The sequence below is a fragment of the Primulina eburnea genome, chromosome 16, assembly GCF_022965805.1.
Source record: "Primulina eburnea isolate SZY01 chromosome 16, ASM2296580v1, whole genome shotgun sequence".
Taxonomy (NCBI): domain Eukaryota; kingdom Viridiplantae; phylum Streptophyta; class Magnoliopsida; order Lamiales; family Gesneriaceae; genus Primulina; species Primulina eburnea.
Window position 1 is genome coordinate 17693295 of NC_133116.1, and position 20309 is coordinate 17713603.

Consider the following 20309-nt stretch of genomic DNA (forward strand, 5'->3'; position numbering starts at 1 on the left):
TGTGTATTTTACATAAGACTGATTATCTTGTGGTATTAGAATGTTTCATAATTGAATAACAGAATTGATATCGATAGTCAGAGCCGAATACCAGGTAGGTATTTTTTCTTTATTTTATGTTATTAACTGATTTGTATATGTCAGTAGTTCGGATCTGAAATCACAGATAGTGTCAGAAACACACAGAAATGGATTCAGTTTTCAGTCTGATGATTGAAGATGTATGATATTCGAACAGATAGTTGTGATATAGACAGATCAAATCAGTTATAGCAGAATTTATGCTGAAATGTTGGCAGAAATTGTACTGATATGTCTGAATTGCTAACAGAAAAGACAGAAAGATAGAAATCAAAAGATTTATTACAGAATTGTATAGTTCTAAATAGAAGTGGGAGTACATTTCTATTGCTTTCGTAATGAAATTACCGCCATTTTCTCCAGATCATGATAGAATATGATTGTGATTGATAGATTATTCAATCTATATTCTATTAGTTTGTACAAGATCATGTACAAACATGACCAAATGACACCGATCGGTGTCAGAAAATTGGTCAGAAAGATTAGAATGCCACAGTAGATTATATCAGATTGTGATTTGATTGATTTTGTATGTGTGACAGAGTATATCACGAGCTCTCTCTTAAATGGTTTTACAGATTGACAGACCGTCAGAATGTATTAGCCAGATATTAGAAGATTTTGGTACAGCTTTAGTGCTGGATGTTAGCACTAGTTGATATGACTTATTATCACCGCATGACAATATCTATCAGTCTGCCAGATTGGTAATGAGATAGTTTCAGTCAGGACAGTATACAGTGAATACTACAGATTTCTAATTCTTTTGAAGAAATTCGAAGGAAGATGAAGATAGTTCAGAAAGAACAGATGTCATAAACCAACATCGGATGATGATGATTGGTATTTGAGGTCAAGGATTGAATATGTCCTAGATTGAGAGCAACAGATTTGATGATAGTTGGCTGTATTGAATCATTATAGACTATGGAGTGGTTTATACGGATATTGTATAGCCCACATGGCAAGATTGATTTTGTCAGAATTAATTTGAGAAGTATTACGATAATATACTTCATGAAGTCTTATTCCAGATTTGAAATCAGAGGTTGATACAATAAAGAGATTTCAGAATGGATTCAGTAAGATGAGAGTTTGATTTAAACTCAGTTATATATTTCTTCTGATATAGTTAAATTGATTGTTTGTGAGTTCGAGGACGAACTCATATCTAAGAGGGGGAGAAATGTAATGCCCGAGATTTAATTATTGTAATCAGACGTTGATTAATTGATATAATTGAGGTTATAAGAACTCAAATGACGAGGCCGGGCGTCGTTACATGGTTAGCCAAGAATTTGGACAGAACCTTCGGCGCTCGAGCGGTAAAAAAGGACCGCCCGAGCGCCAATGCATCACAAATTAATGTCCGGGCAGAAGGTGTGGCGCTCGGGCGGTAGTTATTGACCGCCCGAGCGCCAACGGGTAATTCGGAGACAGAGCGCCTCGCGCCCGGGCGGCAGATCTTGACCGCCCAAGCGCCGAGCTCACGCCCGGGCGGAATGTTATTACCGCCCGAGCGCCAACCGGCATTTGGAAAAGGGTGACACGTTTCTCTTCATGAAACGTGTGTGTGTATATATATATATATATATTATATATATATATATATATATATATATATATATATATATATATACTTACATGCAAATCCATCAGAAAGGAGAAAAGGAAGGAAACGAAAGGGAGAGGAAAAGCTTTCGAAGCTTGTAATTTGAGTTGGCGAGAAATCCGTCCGTCAGATTTTAAATCTGACTTCAGTACTGAGTTCCTAGCGACGACAGCTACAACTGGACGTAAATTTTGTTACGTTTAGACAAAATTTGAATTTATGATATGGTGTTGCTAGAATCGAATATGATTCAGATATGGTGTTTCTACTAGCGTAGACATCGTAGAATTGAAGTCATATTAAAGAACAGATTGTTTCTGTAATTGTTATGATTTGTGAAAGATATTAACTGAGATTCTATATTAGAATTGTGTTAGTATTCAAAGTATGAATTGTATTGACACAGATTATGAGTTTCAGTATTATATTTGTGATGTTCAGTGTGACGGGGTTATTCAGACTGTATTGTTATGCCGTCGAAACATCAATTGATTTAGATTGATCAGATTCAGATATGATTTCGGTTATATTGTGATGTCAATAATATGAATTGAATTGTATCTTGTTCAGATATTGATCAGATTATGTACTGAGTTAAGTATTGATCAGAACAGATTATGAACTGAGATATATACTGATATTGTATCTATGTGATTGTCATTGCCAGACTAGGTATGGACAGAGTTGAATACAGGTCATCGTCTTCGTCAGACAGGGACGACAAAGGTATAATTCATGTGATATTTGGGAAGACATAACTCAAATAAGATCCTATTTGAGTTTCCCAATAAAATCACATACTAGAATTATTGTTGTTTATTTTATGATATGATTACGCTTTGTTTACAGAATGTTATTCATTGCATTTGAGTTAGGAAAGTTTGACAGAAACAGTCAGACTTCTAGACGTTCGGTGTATCGTTACATAGGAGCAGACACCGTCCTATTGTAGATTATTCGATACAGCTCAGACCGAAGTCTAGGAATAAGACGTACAGTCACCCCGAGTGGGAGGGTAGGTGACAGCCATTGACGTCTTATTCACACCGGGATCCCTAGAGTCAGCATGGAGTCGAGTCTAGACAGGATTTGACTAGAACTGCATGTGTTTATGGATGTGGTTTCATAGACTATGAAACCCATTTTTATTGCCTTCAGTCATGACAGCATGTTTTTATGATTTGATTTGAATAGCATGTTTAGCTGATTTGAGTTGCATGCTTGTTTTGATTTAATTTCATAGATTATGAAATCTACTGCTTTAACTTTATTCATGATAGAACTTTTCATGATTTACTTTGTGTATAGGCATGTTTACCATGTTTTATACTGGGATTTATTCTCACCGGAGTTATCCGGCTGTTGTCTTGTTTTGTATGTGTGCATGACAACAGGTGGGGCAGGATCAGGGTCGAGAAGATGATGAGAGAAGACGAGTTTAGCGTGGTGATTCCGGACTTATTGTAGACTTGGTTTTATTACTTGAACTTTAGTAGTCGAACCTTAGATTAGTTGAAAGACTGTTGTACATTATTGTACTTTTATACAGATATGTATATTACTGAGATGCCATTACCTTCTGCACTTGTATTTTAAAAGAAAAATTTTTAGACCCTGTTTATCTTAATTGATAATAAAATCCCAAAGATGATTAATAAGAAAGATCAGCGTACGGGTCCCCACATATTTATATATAGTAAATCAAGGTTCCCACTTTAAATGGTTGGGAAAACCAAACTAACATTTAAATGGTACCAAGAAATTAATATTATAATATATTCATATATAATAAATCAAGGCATCCACTTTAAATGGTTGGTAATACCAAACTAACATATAAATGGTTCCAAGAATTTAGTGTAACATATAGCAACAATAAATCAAAACTCCCACTTATAAGTAGGGTATAAAAATACTTAAAGAAATAAACATAAACAATAAATAATGATTAAATAATATAAAACATAGATTCTTACCTTTTAGTAACCTTATTATCATGCCAAGAGTTTCACCTTTTCATCTCAACTTTAGGAAGTTAGCTATTCATTATTCAAAGTGTAAAACTTTGAATATGAAATTATCATGCTAATTATATTTAAATGAAGAAATAAAGGAAAAATATAGAGAGAAATATTATGAACTCAAAGATTTGTTCATAGAATGAGGGATATCTCAATACATTACACTGCACCCCTATTGTTGAGGATCGAAGTTGAGTTTGGAGGGAGGGTGAATAAACTCTACTCGTTTTTCGTTCTGATGGTACTAAAATCCTGTTAAGGATAGTAGTTGATCTTGTGCGAATGCTTTCACCTGATTACAATAAAAATGCGGAAACAATTTGATGAAGTAGTTGAAAAACAATAAAACAGTAGGCAGTAGTTGTTTATGGAAGTTCGAAGATAAACTCTTCTACGTCTCCCTTATTCTGTTTCCAGAAGGTATAACTAAAAGACTTTGGATATTACAGTACAACTCTTGTACACACCCACTTCAGAAGGACTTACACTTCGGCCTACTGAAACTCTTAGTTTCTCAACTCACAAGAATGCGAAACACAAAGTTCTGAAAAGACTCTTTTCAGATTACAGACTCTTCTTGATAAAGTATAAATGATGTAAAGATTGTGAAGAGTATAATAATCAGTAGCACAAGATGATCTTCGAAAGATCAGATATTTGCTATGAAGCGTGTGCTACTTTTCTTTGTGTTGAACTTTTGATTACTCAAGGAATTTTGATATTCGTCTGATAAGAGAGAAGCTTTGTTCCTTGAAGAATGATAATAAGCGAAGTGTCGTGTCGAACAAGGATTTGATCCAAGTATATATAATCGACTGAGTTCAACGTTCACAATCATAGTATGTCTTTAGATAACTGATACAATCAGCTTTATTACCGAAAGAAGTTCCTGCAGAAAAGCTATAAAACAATCAGTCTTGTTTTATACTTAATTGGGTAAAGTGCATTAAATGACTCCGTATAGTATTTAATGCTGCAATTAATACTAGTACTAGGAACTCTTTAACGGTAACAATTAAGATAGCAACGTTAGAAAACGTTCTCTACTGGTTTTGTATTGTTATCCCTTTCTACTGGTTTAGTTATAGTAGATCAGCAGCTACTGACAAGTTATTCTATTGTTCTGGTCTGCTGGTCTACTGGTCTTAGTTATAATCGCCACAATAAAATTCATGTCTAGCACCTATTTATAACCAAATTTGGGGATACAACCACAAATAAAATATTATTTTTTTACACAAAAGTCTTCATTGGTGTTCCAAGATATTATATTATATGACACATCACTTTTGAAAATCTTTTTCTCCGAATTTGCTTCTTCACATAAAAAGAAACATGTGGATAATTGAGTTGTCTAGTTGTGGTATTTTTTTCAAACTATTTGACCAAGTAATTTGAGAGATATGGTCAAAATATTAAAGCATGGTAAAACTGCCACTCCTTTGGTAACTTTATTTGTTGCTTAATTTGATCCCACTTGTGAGAAGATTTTTATCTCGTGCTTGCCATCAATATTGTAGATATTAACATCATCTTTCTACAGGTCCAAGAATCATCTTAATCCCATTTGAAACTCCAAGTTTATTCTTGTTTTATCAAACCTGTCAAAAATAGTAAAAACTTGTAATTACACAACAACTTATATTTTATACAATTTATTATAAAACATATAATATTTAAATATTTAATAAAACAAAAACTATATATTTATATTATAAAACATTTAATTAATGTACAATTTTTATGTTTATCACACCTCCCAACCAGCTTATTGCTAGTCCTTAGCAATTTAAGCGTTAATAGCAATACAAAACATATTGATTAATTTAAATAGAAATGCAATCAGAACTATCTAAGTGTTTAAATTAAATTTGAAAACTGTCAAAATTATATCAAGATCATCATAATTATAATTTATGAAATAATTTGAGATGATCAATTCAAAGCTTATTTCAGGTAGTTAAATGTACACGGCCTTCAGAAATTCCTAGTAAGAGTCTCAACTGCATATCCTCACAGGTTAATATATGTTTCAATTTATGGCAACGATTTCTCTCATGGAGTTGGAATACAGATAAATGCTCAGAAAAATGGTTTACAGAATGCAGACAGACGAGCCAAACTAATCAAAAGATAGAAAATCCATTGATTCAAAATCTAGTTGTTCTTATTATATATTTTTTTCCTGATATATTTTTTTATTTTTTTTCATGACATCATGGAATCAGACAAAGTTTATGCTTCTTGACCACTATTTATTTAATTTGTACAATAAATTTCTCTCTTTTTTTTTTTTTATGAGAGATATATGGGTCGTAGCATATAACTTAAAAATTACATAGATCTTCAATATCTTTCTTTTTGTATTTTTCTCCTCTTTTTTTTTTCCAGAAATATCATTTTTTTTTTCAAAATAAGAACTCAAGATCTAAACAATAGATAGTCTCTCTCATGATCAATAAAGGCTCGAAAGCTGTTTTCTCAGTCCTCTCCACTCACTCACAAAATATGTGTGAGTTTAAAATTTTAGGCACTCTTATAAGGTATATCTTGGGCCACATACTTTAATACCTGATTTTATCACAATGGTTAATCACTCAAAAAAATTTCATAAACCATATTTTTATATTGATCAGAATATTAAAATTGACTTTTTTTTTCAAATAAAAATTAAACATCTTTAGATAGATTAATACATTTTCTATTTTAAATCTTTCAAATATGTAATGTATGGTATTTTTGCAAAAATTACAAAGATACAAGCAATAAACATGATTTTATTATAAAATAATATATATATTTTTATATTTTTTTAATTTTTTTTAATTTTTTTTAATTTTTTTTAAATTTTTTTTTATAAGTTTGTTCTCCCTCCAATCAGAATATGACATTGTCTCGAATGTCAAAATAACTATTAATAAAGAGTACATAATGAAAGAGATATAACCTGGAATTTTATTGAAGATAACAAACTGAAACAAACGCAAACAATCCACGACTTTTGAATCAATGATCCAACTTTCTTTTCTTACTGCTTGATTGCGACCAATTGATCTGTGTTATCATCGGATCATGATTATGAACACAAGCTTCCAAATTATCAATTAATTGGTCGGCAGTCGAAGCACAAATGAGCATCCGTCGTGAATTTTCTGAAATGAAATTTTGTTCCACAGCTTTATCAAGAAATGTCAACAAACTGTCATAATAATTATTGATATTCAACAAGCCCACAGGTTTATTATGGATAATAAGTTGTGCCCAAGAAACAGTGTGAAAAATTTCTTTTAATGTATCAAAACCACATGGTAGTGCGATAAAAGCATCAGAATTTTCAATCATTTGAGTGATTCTTTCATACATAGAAGAAACTTTTAATTCATCCCCAATCGTAACACCTGTAATATTTCCTTCAGCTAAAGCTGTAGGAATAATAAACAAAACTTGACTACCTCCAAGATGAGCAGATGTTGAAACAGATCCCATTAACCCAATATTACCTCCCCCATATACCAACTGAATTTTTCTCTCAGCCAATATCTTTCCAAGATTATTCGCTGCTTCTACAGACACTTCATTTTTTCCAGGACTCGACCCACAAAATACACAAATATTTTTCAATGTTTGTGTAGAGGATCCAGCCATGTTTTTACTTTCTTTTTTGGTCTGCGAAAATAGAGAGAAAGATGAGAGATTTTATAGGGATAATATGTTATCATAACAAAACTATGGGTCACAGCTGTAAACAGAATAAATAGTAAAAACAATAATGACACACATGCATATAAACAGTAGTGTGATTGTGGCTCACAATTTTCCTCTGGTTTTACGTCTAGAAACGACTTCAACGCCTTCTATGAGTCGAGGATATGCTTCCCATACAATTTTCTTATAAATTGGCAAATAGAGTCTTTTTTAGTCGGATTCCCAAGACTATGACGCTCATCTTGGAATTGTTTCCATAAACGGAGAAGTTCAATATGCACATGTCCACTAGAATGCGTCTCAAGAGTCAATAAGATGTTATATAAAGACTCCTTACTCAGCTCATTCTTAATGAAACCGATTTTATCTTCTCTGTTATTGGAAACACATCCCAAAGATCTGCATCGTTTGTCACAAGTCCATCTTGCACACTTATGACAAACCCCTAAACTTTTGGCCCTTCGTTTTTTCGCATAAGTGCTTTTTCCTAATCTAGGCAAATACCGAATGAGTAATGATTGTGGAATTTCTCCTCCTAATCGGACCTTAGCTTCTATTAGAAGATGAATATCTTCTGGAATTCATTTTTGCATTAGCAATCTCAATCTTTCACACCTTCCTACATAAATTTTTCTTAGAACATTTTCAGAAACAGAGGGAAAATATTTACAAATTTTTGAGAGAATTTCATCCATTTTGAAAAGAAAAGAAATGATTTTTTTTTAAAATTTTTGTATCAGCAATTGTGGGAAACTGATTTAACCGACTATGAGAGTCACGGAGTACCGTTATCCGCCATTTAACCGGGAAATAAAAAGATTAAAGAAAACTGAAATAAAAACAAACAAAATTATATGCAACATAAAAATTTAAGGATCAGAAAAGGAAATAAACTCTTTTTGAAAGATTTCATTTTCCAAAAATGGTTTAAGCCTTTGTCAATTCACTTTAAAAACATCACCATTTTTAGGATTTTCAATATCCACAGCTCCATAAGGATATACATGCTTTACAACATATGGGCCTGTCCATCTTGATCGTAATTTTCCTGGGAATATGTGAAGTCGAGAATTATAAAGCAAAACTTTTTTACCAATCTCAAAAGATTTTTTAAGAATTGTTTTATCATGAAATGACTTGATTTTTGCTTTATAAATCCTTGAATTCTCATACGCGTCATTTCTGAGTTCATTAAGTTGCAATTTGCGCAATTTGTTGGCATCATCCATGCTTGAATTTAAAGTTTTGATCGCCCAATAAGATTTATGTTCCAATTCCACAGGCAAATGATATTGTTTTCCATAAACCAACCTATAGGGAGACATATTCAATGATATTTTAAAATCCGTTCGATATGCCCAAAGTGCATCACTAAGTCGCAGAGACCAATCTTTTCTATTTGAGTTAACAGTTTTTTCCAAAATTTGCTTTATCTCCCTATTAGCTAATTCAACTTGTCCATTTGTTTGAGGATGATAAGGAGTAGTTACTTTATGAGTAATACCATATTTTTTCATTAATGAAGCAAATGGTTTATTAACAAAGTGAGTTCCCCCATCACTTATCATGGCTCGAGGAATTCCAAATCTACTAAAAATATTTTCTTTTAAAAATTTGATGACTATTTTATGATCATTTGTTCGGCATGGAATTGCCTCTATCCATTTGGAAACATAATCAACTGCAACTAAAATATACAAGTATCCAAACGACGGTGGAAAATGTCCCATAAAATCAATTCCCCAACAGTCAAAGATTTCAATTTCAATGATAGGATTCAAAGGCATCATGTTTCTTTTTGAAATCGCACCCAATTTTTGACAATTTTCACAGATCTTGCAGATTTCGTGGGTGTCTTTAAACAAAGTGGGCCAATAAAATCCACACTGCAAGATTTTTGCAGCCGTTTTCTTTTAAGAAAAATGTCCTCCGCATGCTTCTGAATGAAAAAATTTAATGACACTACTTACCTCATTGTCGGGTATGCAACGTCGAAAATTTTGATCTGGACAATACTTGAACAGATACGGATCATCCCAATAAAATTTTTTTACCTCATTCAAAAATTTTCTTTTATCTTGGGAACTCCATTGCGGTGGCATTTTTCCTGTCACAAGAAAATTTACTATGTTAGCAAACCAAGGTGTAGTAGTAACTGAAAATAGATGTTCATCAGGAAAATGATCGTTAATTGCTGTAATTTCACAAGATGATCATGTTACTAGTCTCGATAAATGATCGGCTACGACATTCTCGGTTCCTTTTTTATCTTTGATCACAATGTCAAATTCTTGGAGCAACAAAATCCATCGTATCAGTCGTGGCTTTGCATCCTGTTTGGTCAACAAATATCTAATAGCAGAATGATCAGTAAACACAATAGTTGTTGATCCAATCAAATAAGAACGAACTTTATCTAATGCAAATATTACAGCAAATAGTTCTTTTTCAGTTGTGGAGTAATTCATTTGAGAATTGTTTAAAGTTCTACATGCATAATATATCACATAAGGCTTACCGTTTCTTCTTTGACACAGTACTGCACCGACTGCATAATCACTCGCATCGCACATGTTTTCAAACGGTAAAGACCAATCAGGAGGTTGCATGATAGGAGCTGATGTTAAATGTCGAATAATTTTATCAAAAGCATTTTGACATTCTTGAGTCCACTCAAATGCAGTGTCTTTTGTTAAGAGGTTACAAATGGGTTTAGAGATTAAACTAAAGTCCTTTATAAACCTCCTATAAAATCCAGCATGTCCCAAAAATGAGCGAATTTCTTTAATGGTTTTTGGAGAGGGTAAATTGGCAATGACATCAACTTTTGCTTTATCAACTTCAATTCCATGAGATGACACGACATGTTTCAAAACAATTCCAGAAGTAATCATGTAATGACATTTTTCCCAAAAGACATTTTTCCTCGCATCTTTTTAAAACTTTTTCCAAATCTTCAAGACAATTATCAAATGTATTCCCAAAGACAGTTAAATCATCCATAAAAATTTCCAAACAATTTTCAACCATGTCGCAAAAAATGCTTAGCATTTGAAATGTTGCTGGGGCATTGCATAATCCAAATGGCATCCTTCTATATGCAAATGTTCCAAAAGGGCATGTAAATGTAGTTTTATCTTGATCCTCGATTGCAATGGGAATTTGATAATAACCTGAATATTCATCAAGAAAACAGTAGTATGGATGACCTGCTACTCTTTCTAAAATTTGATCCAAAAATGGTAATGGAAAATGATCTTTTCTAGTGGCGTCATTTAATTTTCTATAATCAATACACATCCGCCAACTAGATGGGACTCGACTTGTTAACAATTCACCTTTTTCATTTTTTATCATTGTGATGCCAGATTTTTTTGGAACTACTTGTGTTGGGCTTACCCACTTACTATCAGAAATAGGGTAGATAATCCCAACATCGAGTAGTTTGAGAACTTCAGTTTTCACAACATCTTTCATGTGTGGATTTAATCTCCTTTGTGGTTGTTGAGATGTTTTAGAATTTTCTTCTAAGTGAATTTTGTGAGTGCAAATTAGTGGATTAATGCCCTTAAGATATTTTAGTGTCCAACCAATTGCATTTTTATGTATTTTAAGCATATCAACTAATTTACCTTCTTGATTACTTGATATTTTGGAAGAAATTATCACCGGATATGTTTCATCTTCTCCAAGAAATGCATACTCAATTCTTCTGGCAAGGGTTTTAACTCCAATATGGGTGGTTCGTCTTTGTTCTCATATTTTGCCTCAAATTCATTTTCTGATCCTAGTAACGGGTGATACCTAATAAAATCATCAAGATCAATTTCAATATTTTCTTTAACAGTATCGATTGAACAAATATCTAATTGGTCACGAGTACTCCCTTCTTGAATGTTTTCTTCCACAAGAGTTTCAATAAGATTTTCATCTTCACTTTCATCTCCTTTGTCATGTGGTTGCTTACAAAGATTAAACACATTAAGCTCCAAGGTCATGTTACCAAATGACAACTTCATTATTCCATTCCTGCAATTTATAAGAGCATTAGAAGTTGCTAAAAATGGACGACCTGAAATTACAGGAATTGCATTACAAGATTCGATAGGTTGTGTATCTAAAAGTATGAAATCGACAGGATATACAAAGTTATCAACTTGGACCAATACGTATGCTACCATACCTCTTGGCACCTTAACAGATCTATCGGCAAGTAAAAGTGTTACCGAAGTAGGTTTTAACTCGCCTAGATTGAGTTCTTGATAAACCGAATATGGAAGTAAATTCACACTAGCTCCATGATCAAGCAAGGCTTTTTTAATCTTTCGTTCTCCAATAATACATGAAATAGTAGGACAACCAGGGTCTTTGTATTTCAAAGTATTATTATTTTGAATGATTGTACTTACTTGTTCGGTTAAAAATGCTTTCTTTTTCACTTTCAATTTTCTTTTCACAGTGCACAAGTCTTTCAAAAATTTGGCATATGATGGTACCTGTTTTATTACATCTAATAAAGGAATATTAACTTTTACTTGTTTAAAAATATCATATATATCAGAGTTCAAATTTGATTTTTTTTTTCTATTTTTCAATGCATGAGGGAATGGTGGTGACACTGTCAGTTGAACCTCCTCCTCGTAAGTTATGGGTTCCACTTCCTTACACTTTGAAGTTGATATATCATCATCTTCACAAGGTTCAAGAATGGATTTTTCCACAACCTTACTACTTCGAAGGGTAATAACAGATTTTACCTGATCCATCAGTTGAGTTCCAGAAGTTCCAGTTTGTGAATGATGATCCTTGGGATTAGGCAGAGGTTGTGAAGGAAATTTACCTTTTTCATGAACATTAAGTGCAGATGCAAATTTAGCAAGAGTATCTTTCAAATCTGTCATGGTTTTAGTAGTTTGAGTATTGATAGACTCATGCTTTGCAATGAAAGAATTCAGTAAATCTTCCAAATTCCTTTTAGGTGGAGGAACATAAGGTGCATAATTTTCAAAATTTTGTTGATTTTGAAAATGTGGTTGCGGAAGTTGTGCAGTATTATCATTCCTTCAACTAAAATTTGGATGATTTCGCCAACCTGGATTGTAATTTTGAGAAAATGGTTCAAAATTTGGTCTTTTGAAATTGTTCAAAACATTGGCTTGTTCATGGAGACATTCTTTAAAAGAGGGCAAAGTGGGACAATCTTTTGTGAAATGATCACTTGTATCACAGATGTGACACACAATTTCTTGAACAGATTTTAATTGACCATTCTTTTTCAATTCAAGTGCCTCAACTTTTCTTGCCAAAGAGGTAAATCTAGCTTGAAGATCATGTTCATCTTTGAGAGTGTACATACCTCCACCAGATGTAGGAGATTGAATCTTGTTTGATGGTTCGCTTGTACCTATAGTGTCCCAATTTTGATCATTTTCAGCTAATGAATCGAGATACTCAATTGCCTCGTTTGGATCTTTATCTTCAAATGTTCCATTACACATAAATTCAACCATTTGCCTATCTTTAGGTGTTAATCCTTCATAAAATTGAGAAACAACCCTCCAAATTTCAAAACCATGATGTGGACAAAGATTAAGCAATTCTTTATATCTATCCCAACACTGATAAAAAGTTTCTCCTTGTTTTTGAGTGAAAGTGATGATTTGCATTTTGAAAGAATTTGTTCTATGCGATGGAAAAAACTTTTTCAAAAATTGTTGTTGCAATTGATCCCAAGTTCGAATGGATCCCGATCTAAGATTTTGTAGCCAAGTTTTAGCTTTATCTTTTAAAGAAAAAGGAAAAAGCTTAAGTCGAATGGTGTTCATGCTACAATTTAGATCATTATATGTGTTGCACACTTCTTCAAACTCTCTTGCACACTTCTTCAAACTCTCGTAAATGCATGTATGGATTTTCAGAATCTAAGCCATGAAAGTTGGGTAAAAGTTGGATAATACCAGGCTTAAAATTGAAATGAGATGCATTAGGGGGAAAAACTAGACATGAAGGTGCATTAGTACGTGTAGGATCCATGTGATCTCTAAGTGTTCTTCGTCTATCATGATCATGTTGAGATTGAATTTCATCTTCATTTTCTTGGATGGGTTCTTCCGCCATGTTTTGTAAAAATAAAGGGTTATTTCGAATGAGTCGACCACTAAGTGTACGTGACCAAATGCTCATGCAAATGCAAATGCAAAAAAATAAAAACACACAAAAGCAATAAAAATTCAAATAAAGAAAAATAAACTATAAAGGAAATTAAATAGACTTGAAATTAAATTATACTTCACCGGCAACGGCGCCAAAAACTTATTGCGACTCTGATTGTTGCACTCCCAAGAGCAGGTTGTCCAAAAGTAGTATAATTCGATGAGCCCGATATCGTATCCACAGGGAAGCTAAGGTAATTACAAGTCCACTACAATGTCTTTTTGTTTTGTTTTGTTTTTGTTTCTTTTTAATTTTAATTGTTTGAATCTTTAATGGGTAAATTTTAATTGTTCAAATTTTAATTTAAGTAGTTGAGATTAAAAGATCCACTCTTGGTATTTTAATCAAGTTAACATTAACGAACAATATTGAAATCCACTTAATAAAATGGTTCCAATATATTAAATAATCATATTTATATTATGTTATATATTATTATCTTATAAGAATATAATATATACAAAAACTTATAAATGTGGTCATGTATTTATTGTGCTATATATATTTGTAAACACTAAATCAAGGTTCCCACTTTAAATGGTTGGTAAAACCAAACTAACATTTAAATAGTACCAAGAAATTAATATTATGATATATTTATATATAGTAAATCAAGTTTCCCACTTTAAAAGGTTAGTAAAACCAAACTAACATTTAAATGGTACCAAGAAATTAATATTATAATATATTCTTATATAATAAATCAAGGCATCCACTTTAAATGGTTGGTAATACCAAACTAACATTTAAATGGTTCCAAGAATTTAGTGTAACATATAGCAACAATAAATCAAAACTCCCACTTATAAGTAGGGTATAAAAATACTTAAAAAATAAATATAACATAAACAATAAATAATGATTAAATAATATAAAACATAGATTCTTACCTTTTAGTAACCTTATTATCATGCCAAGAGTTTCACCTTTTCATCTCAACTTTAGGAAGTTAGCTATTCATTATTCAAAGTGTAAAACTTTGAATATGAAATTATCATGCTAATTATATTTAAATGAAGAAAAAAAGGAAAAATATAGAGAGAAATATTATGAACTCAAAGGTTTGTTCATAGAATGAGGGATATCTCAATACATTACAATGCACCCCTATTTATAGCCAAATTTGGGGAGACAACCTCAAATTAAAATATTATTTTTTTACACAAAAGTATTCATTGGTGTTCCAAGATATTATATTATATTACACATCACTTTTGAAAATCTTTTTCTCCGAATTTGCTTCTTCACATAAAAAGTAACATGTGGATAATTGAGTTGTCTAGTTGTGGTATGTTTTTCAAACCATTTGACCAAGTAATTTGAGAGATATGGTCAAAATATTAGAGCATGGTAAAACTGCCACTCCTTTGGTATCTTTATTTGTTGCTTAATTTAATCCCACTTGTGAGAAGATTTTTATCTCATGCTTGCCATCAATATTGTAGATATTAACATCAACTTTCTACAGGTCCAAGAATCATCTTAATCCCATTTGAAACTCCAAGTTTATTCTTGTTTTATCGAACCTGTAAAAAATAGTAAAAACTTGTAATTACACAACAACTTATATTTTATACAATTTATTATAAAACATATAATATTTAAACATTTAATAAAACAAAAACTATATATTTATATTATAAAACATTTAATTAATGTACAATTTTTATGTTTATCATCCTCTCACGACATCCACATTCATATTATCATATCATCATATTCGTATCAATGGAAATACGATCGTCGGTCTCACAATGGGACCATAACCCTCATGATATCTCCTTCATATCATCATATTAGTCACAATTAATTCACTTCCTTCAACGTTTCATATTCTCATCACTTTATAAAATTAGACATGCATAAAACGTTTTTCTTTTAAACCAAGCATGCAACATAACTTTTAACGTTTTTGTGTAATCATAAAACCCATAAACATTTCAAAAGAAATCTTTTAACATATAAAAATACATAAATCTTTAAATAAGCATTTCAACATCATAACCAATTAAAATATGCATTTAAATCATAAACTTTTAAAATAAACATTTTAACGTATTAAATCATAACCTTTTAAAATAATATTTTGACATAATAAATCGCGAACTTTTAAAATCAATGTCATACAAATACATAAACATTTGAAATAATAATATTAGAATGTAAAACAACATTCAGGACACTGCCATGACGTTCACTAACTTCTAGGTGTAAAATGACCATTTTACCCCTAGACGTAAAATTTCAAGTTTTTGACATTTTCTTAATTTCATTGACTCTAACATGTCCCAAATAATTATTTAAGCTAGAAGAATTTTGCCATATTTTTTGGCATAAATCGATGACTTATAAATAAATCTTTAAATGTGACGTATTATTGCGTTTTAATCACGCATTAAACCAAACCTTAATATAAAATTCCAAAATTAAAAACTTAGACTTATAGTAATTATTTGAGCTTAAATATAATTTTTCATAATTTTATGAAGATTAAACTAAATGTTTTAATTAACTCGTTAATTAGCGGTTCGTGCAACGATTAAATCCCGAATAAATCCAAAACTCCTTATTTTGATCCCAAATTTTAAACATAATATTTTTAGTATTTATTCTACCCTTCCAGTCATGAGCCACACCCGCGGACCCATGGTTCTAATTTTTGTTCTTAAAATTTTCGCTTTTGACACCTTATCGAACACACCGAGCCATCTCCTAATTTACTCGAGCCATGCCCAAGCCACCTCAAGCCAAACCATAACCAACCCACCTAGGGACCATACTGACCAAGCCCAGCTCAAATAACCTACCTTGCCCGCTCAAAAACTTGCTGGACAGAAGACCTGTTTGCATGCTTGTGTGCGTGTGTTAGTGTCCCTAGTGTATTAGGTTTCTTAGTTGCCTAGGACTCATCAAGACATCTAACCACTGACCCCTCATGACCTTAACCTTCTCTGGACCATGCCTAGACCAAGCCCAAGCCCCTAAACCCGAGCAGCGAACCCCTGAATCTTGACAGCAACCTCACGCCTAACTTGATGTCATGAGCTTCTCCCTCACGTTTTTGTGTTTGGTTCGAGCCACCCTGCACCAACTTATGACCATTCCCTCTAGGGACCCTCCTAGACCATTAGAATCCATAGGGCTCGAGCCCTAGTTGCAAACCGAAGCCATACATCCCGGTAACACAAACTGGCCGAGAAACCCACATGCACTATAACTCTTGTTTCTGTTGGTAGGACCTGGCCAACCTAACCAGACCCTGAACCATCCCCTCTAGCACCCTTCTAGGACCCTAAGGACCTATCCTAGGCCAGCACGAAGCTCCTGGTCGTGCCAACCAAACATGCACAAGCTGCTGCACCCAAGTGCTACACTTTGCTGAAACTCTCGGGTGGAGTCCTAGCTTGCTAGGACTCCTCCCCAGCCCATGGTCTCGAGTTCTAGCGTGGCTAGGATTCTTCCCTCGACCCATAACAGACCCTAGCTTGCCCTAGACCCAAGCCCTAACCAAGCCAAGCCATCAAGACATGAAAACCGAGCCTACAAACACCATGACAGAATTTGCTCCCAACTTGTGTTCTCTCCCTTTTGCAGCGTATTTGGTTGATTTTATGACCCTAAAACTTGTGTAAGTCCATGATTAATCATGTCCTAACCATGGCGGCCATTTTAAACACATAAAAACATGATTTTGGAATCAAATAACACAAGTTTAAAGCATATATGCACATATTTATGAAAATAAAACTCGTGTGACTTGTTTTCCTGCAAATTGGTAAACAATTACATAATATGGTGTGAAGATGAGTAAAGGGAGAATATGGCGTGCCTTTTCGTTCTAAACGCACGATTTTACGTTGACGATTGCGAAGAATGGGGCCGACAACCTTTGGCTTGATTAATTTTGCAACCTTCAAAACTTCTCCTTGTTTGGCACAATGTATGTGCCCTGTAAATTTGAAAGAAAGGAAAGAGTTTGAGTGGGGAAAGGAGTGGGACGTGTAGTTGTGGAATTAATGGGGAGAAATTGCATTTTAAATAGATAAATAAAACACTAATCAAGCTTAGGCCCATTAGGTAGTTAATTAGGCCCAATTAAGCTCATTAATGATTAATTAAAATATTAAAATAATTTTGCTTAAATAAATTTGTGAATTTATTAGCCGGGTTGCCACAAAGTTCGTATTTTTGTTGAAAATCAAACACCGATAAAAATTACGCCTCGACGTATAAAATCTATTAAAAAACTCCTTGTTTTCAAAAATAAGAAAAATCATCACCCATATTTTAAATAATTAAAAACAACTAACCAGTAAAACATTTTCTATTTTTCACCCTTCAGTCTCCGTTCCTCGATCGCAACTCGAATAACCTTTAAAAATACATTTTAATGCAACCATGTAGAAAAATAAATTTTAAACATGTCAAAATGCACAACATAAATAATTAATGCAATTAAAACATTTAATTAAAATACAAAGGAATTTAATAATTGCATGCACGTGGTTTGCGTGTACGTTTAAGTTTTTGGGGCGTTACATTAACTGTGCATGCGTGCTTTTGAAAAGCTACAGAGTAACCATTATCGCACAGTTGACTAATGCTAATCAAATTGTAACATAAATTTTCAACCAAGAGCACGTCATTTATAGTAATGTTACAATGGATAATCTTACCCTTACCCACAGTTTTACCTTTTGAGTTGTCCCCAAAAGTTATCTTTGGTCCAGTACAACTCATTATTTGTGAAAGTAGACTCTTTTGTCAAGTCATATGTCTGGAACAACCACTGTCCAGATACTATGTTGAGCTGCTGATCTTGGCTTTCCTCTCCTGTTCCTGCAAGCAAAAAGTTTTAGTAATTGGTACCCAATCTATTTGGGTCCAAGCCTTATCAGTCCTTTAGGAATCCATATTTGTACAATTCTAGGTGACATGTACTTCGGGTATCCAAAGAAATGTGTGCAATAAAAGGTCTGTTATTTTTAACAGAATGCATCTTAGAATGTTGTTCTTCCCTTCCGTTTTTGTTGTCTAGCCTGTATCTCTTTTGAACAGGTTTAGAATTATAGTGCTGGTAGTTTTTAACCTTGATAGAGGGTTGTCCTCCTGAGTTGAATCCTCTAGTGGATCAAGAACTCTGGTGAACTCTTCCCTTAGGTTCAACATAGCCCAGACCATAATGCTTTCTTCTGTTCGTCTGATCTACAGTCCTTTCAACTCGAAGAGTTGGTTCTAATGGTTCATATACCACACTGGATTTAACAAAACAAATGTGTTTCCCTTTGCTTGTATCCAGTTTTGGCTTAGTACTGGTTTAAGAAGTGCTTTCCCTATTGCTGAATCTGAGACCACTCCTGTCTCCAGATTTTATCTGCAATTCTTGCATCTTCTCTAGTGAAACAGAAGACATGTTCCATGCATTTACCAGAATAGATAACTTCTGATTCTCAGACTTCATCGTTTGGTAATCTGAATTCACCCTGTCATTCTCAGTTCTTAATTTACTCATCTCAACTTCAAGATTGCTACAGCCATTCTCTTGCAAGCAAGTGAACTTACAAATTTGATCCTTTAAGTTTTGATTTTCAATTTTAGCTTCTTCGAATAACTGAGAAAGTCTCGAGTATTCTTCCACCATGTCATGCAGTGCATTGACCAAATCATTTCGTGTAAATTCATTAGAGTCAAAGTCAAATACCTCTCCAGATGTCGAGGTAGATTCAGTGTCTGCCATGAGACATTTGATGTCTTCTGCATCGCTATCACTGGAATGACTTTCTGAGTCAGAAGACTCAGAACTAGAATCCACCCATTTAGATTTGCTTTCCTCAGCAATCATCGCTTTGCGGTCTCTTCTAGATTTCTTGTCATTCCTCTTGTATTCCTTTTTCTTCTGATCATCTTTCTTTGGCTTCGGGCAATCAGCAATGAAATTCCCAACTTTTCCACAATTGAAACACGCAATGTCACCAGATGGTGAATCCTTCTTAAAGTTTCGATTAGGACCATGGTAAGCTCGATTATTCTTCTTCATGAATCTGGAAAATTTCTTCACAAACAAAGACATTGCATCGTCACTGATCTGTTCAGCAGTCTTTTCAGATGTGCTTTCAATGGCAGTAGCAGGTGATGCACTTGGAACAACTTCAGCATGTAGCAATAAGAGCCTTGGTAGGTGGATTTGATGAGGGCTCTTCTCCACTTCTCACTTTCAGTCCAAACTCATAAGCTTTTAAGTCTGCAAACAAGTCTTGTAGTTCTAACTTGTTCAGATATTTAGATACTCTCATAGCCATAGTTTTTACATCCCATTCTCTGGGTAGAGGTCTCATTACTTTGATTGTTATTTCTCTGTTGACATATTCTTTCCCAAGAGCTTATAGCTCATTAAACAAACTGCTGAAACATTCATCAAACTCATTCAGAGTTTCTCCAACTTTCATTTTGAGATCTCGAAATTCTGCATTGCTACTTACAACTTATTTTCCTTCGTTTTTTCATTTCCTTCACAGATTTGGATAAGTTTTTCCCAAATCTCTTTTGCAGTAGAACACATCTTGATCTTACTGAAGGTATTTTTGTCGAGAGTTTTGTAGAGAATTTCCTTCGCAACATTTTCAAGATTAGCTTTCTTTTTATCCTCACTTGTCCATTCTCCTCTGTGCTTCTCA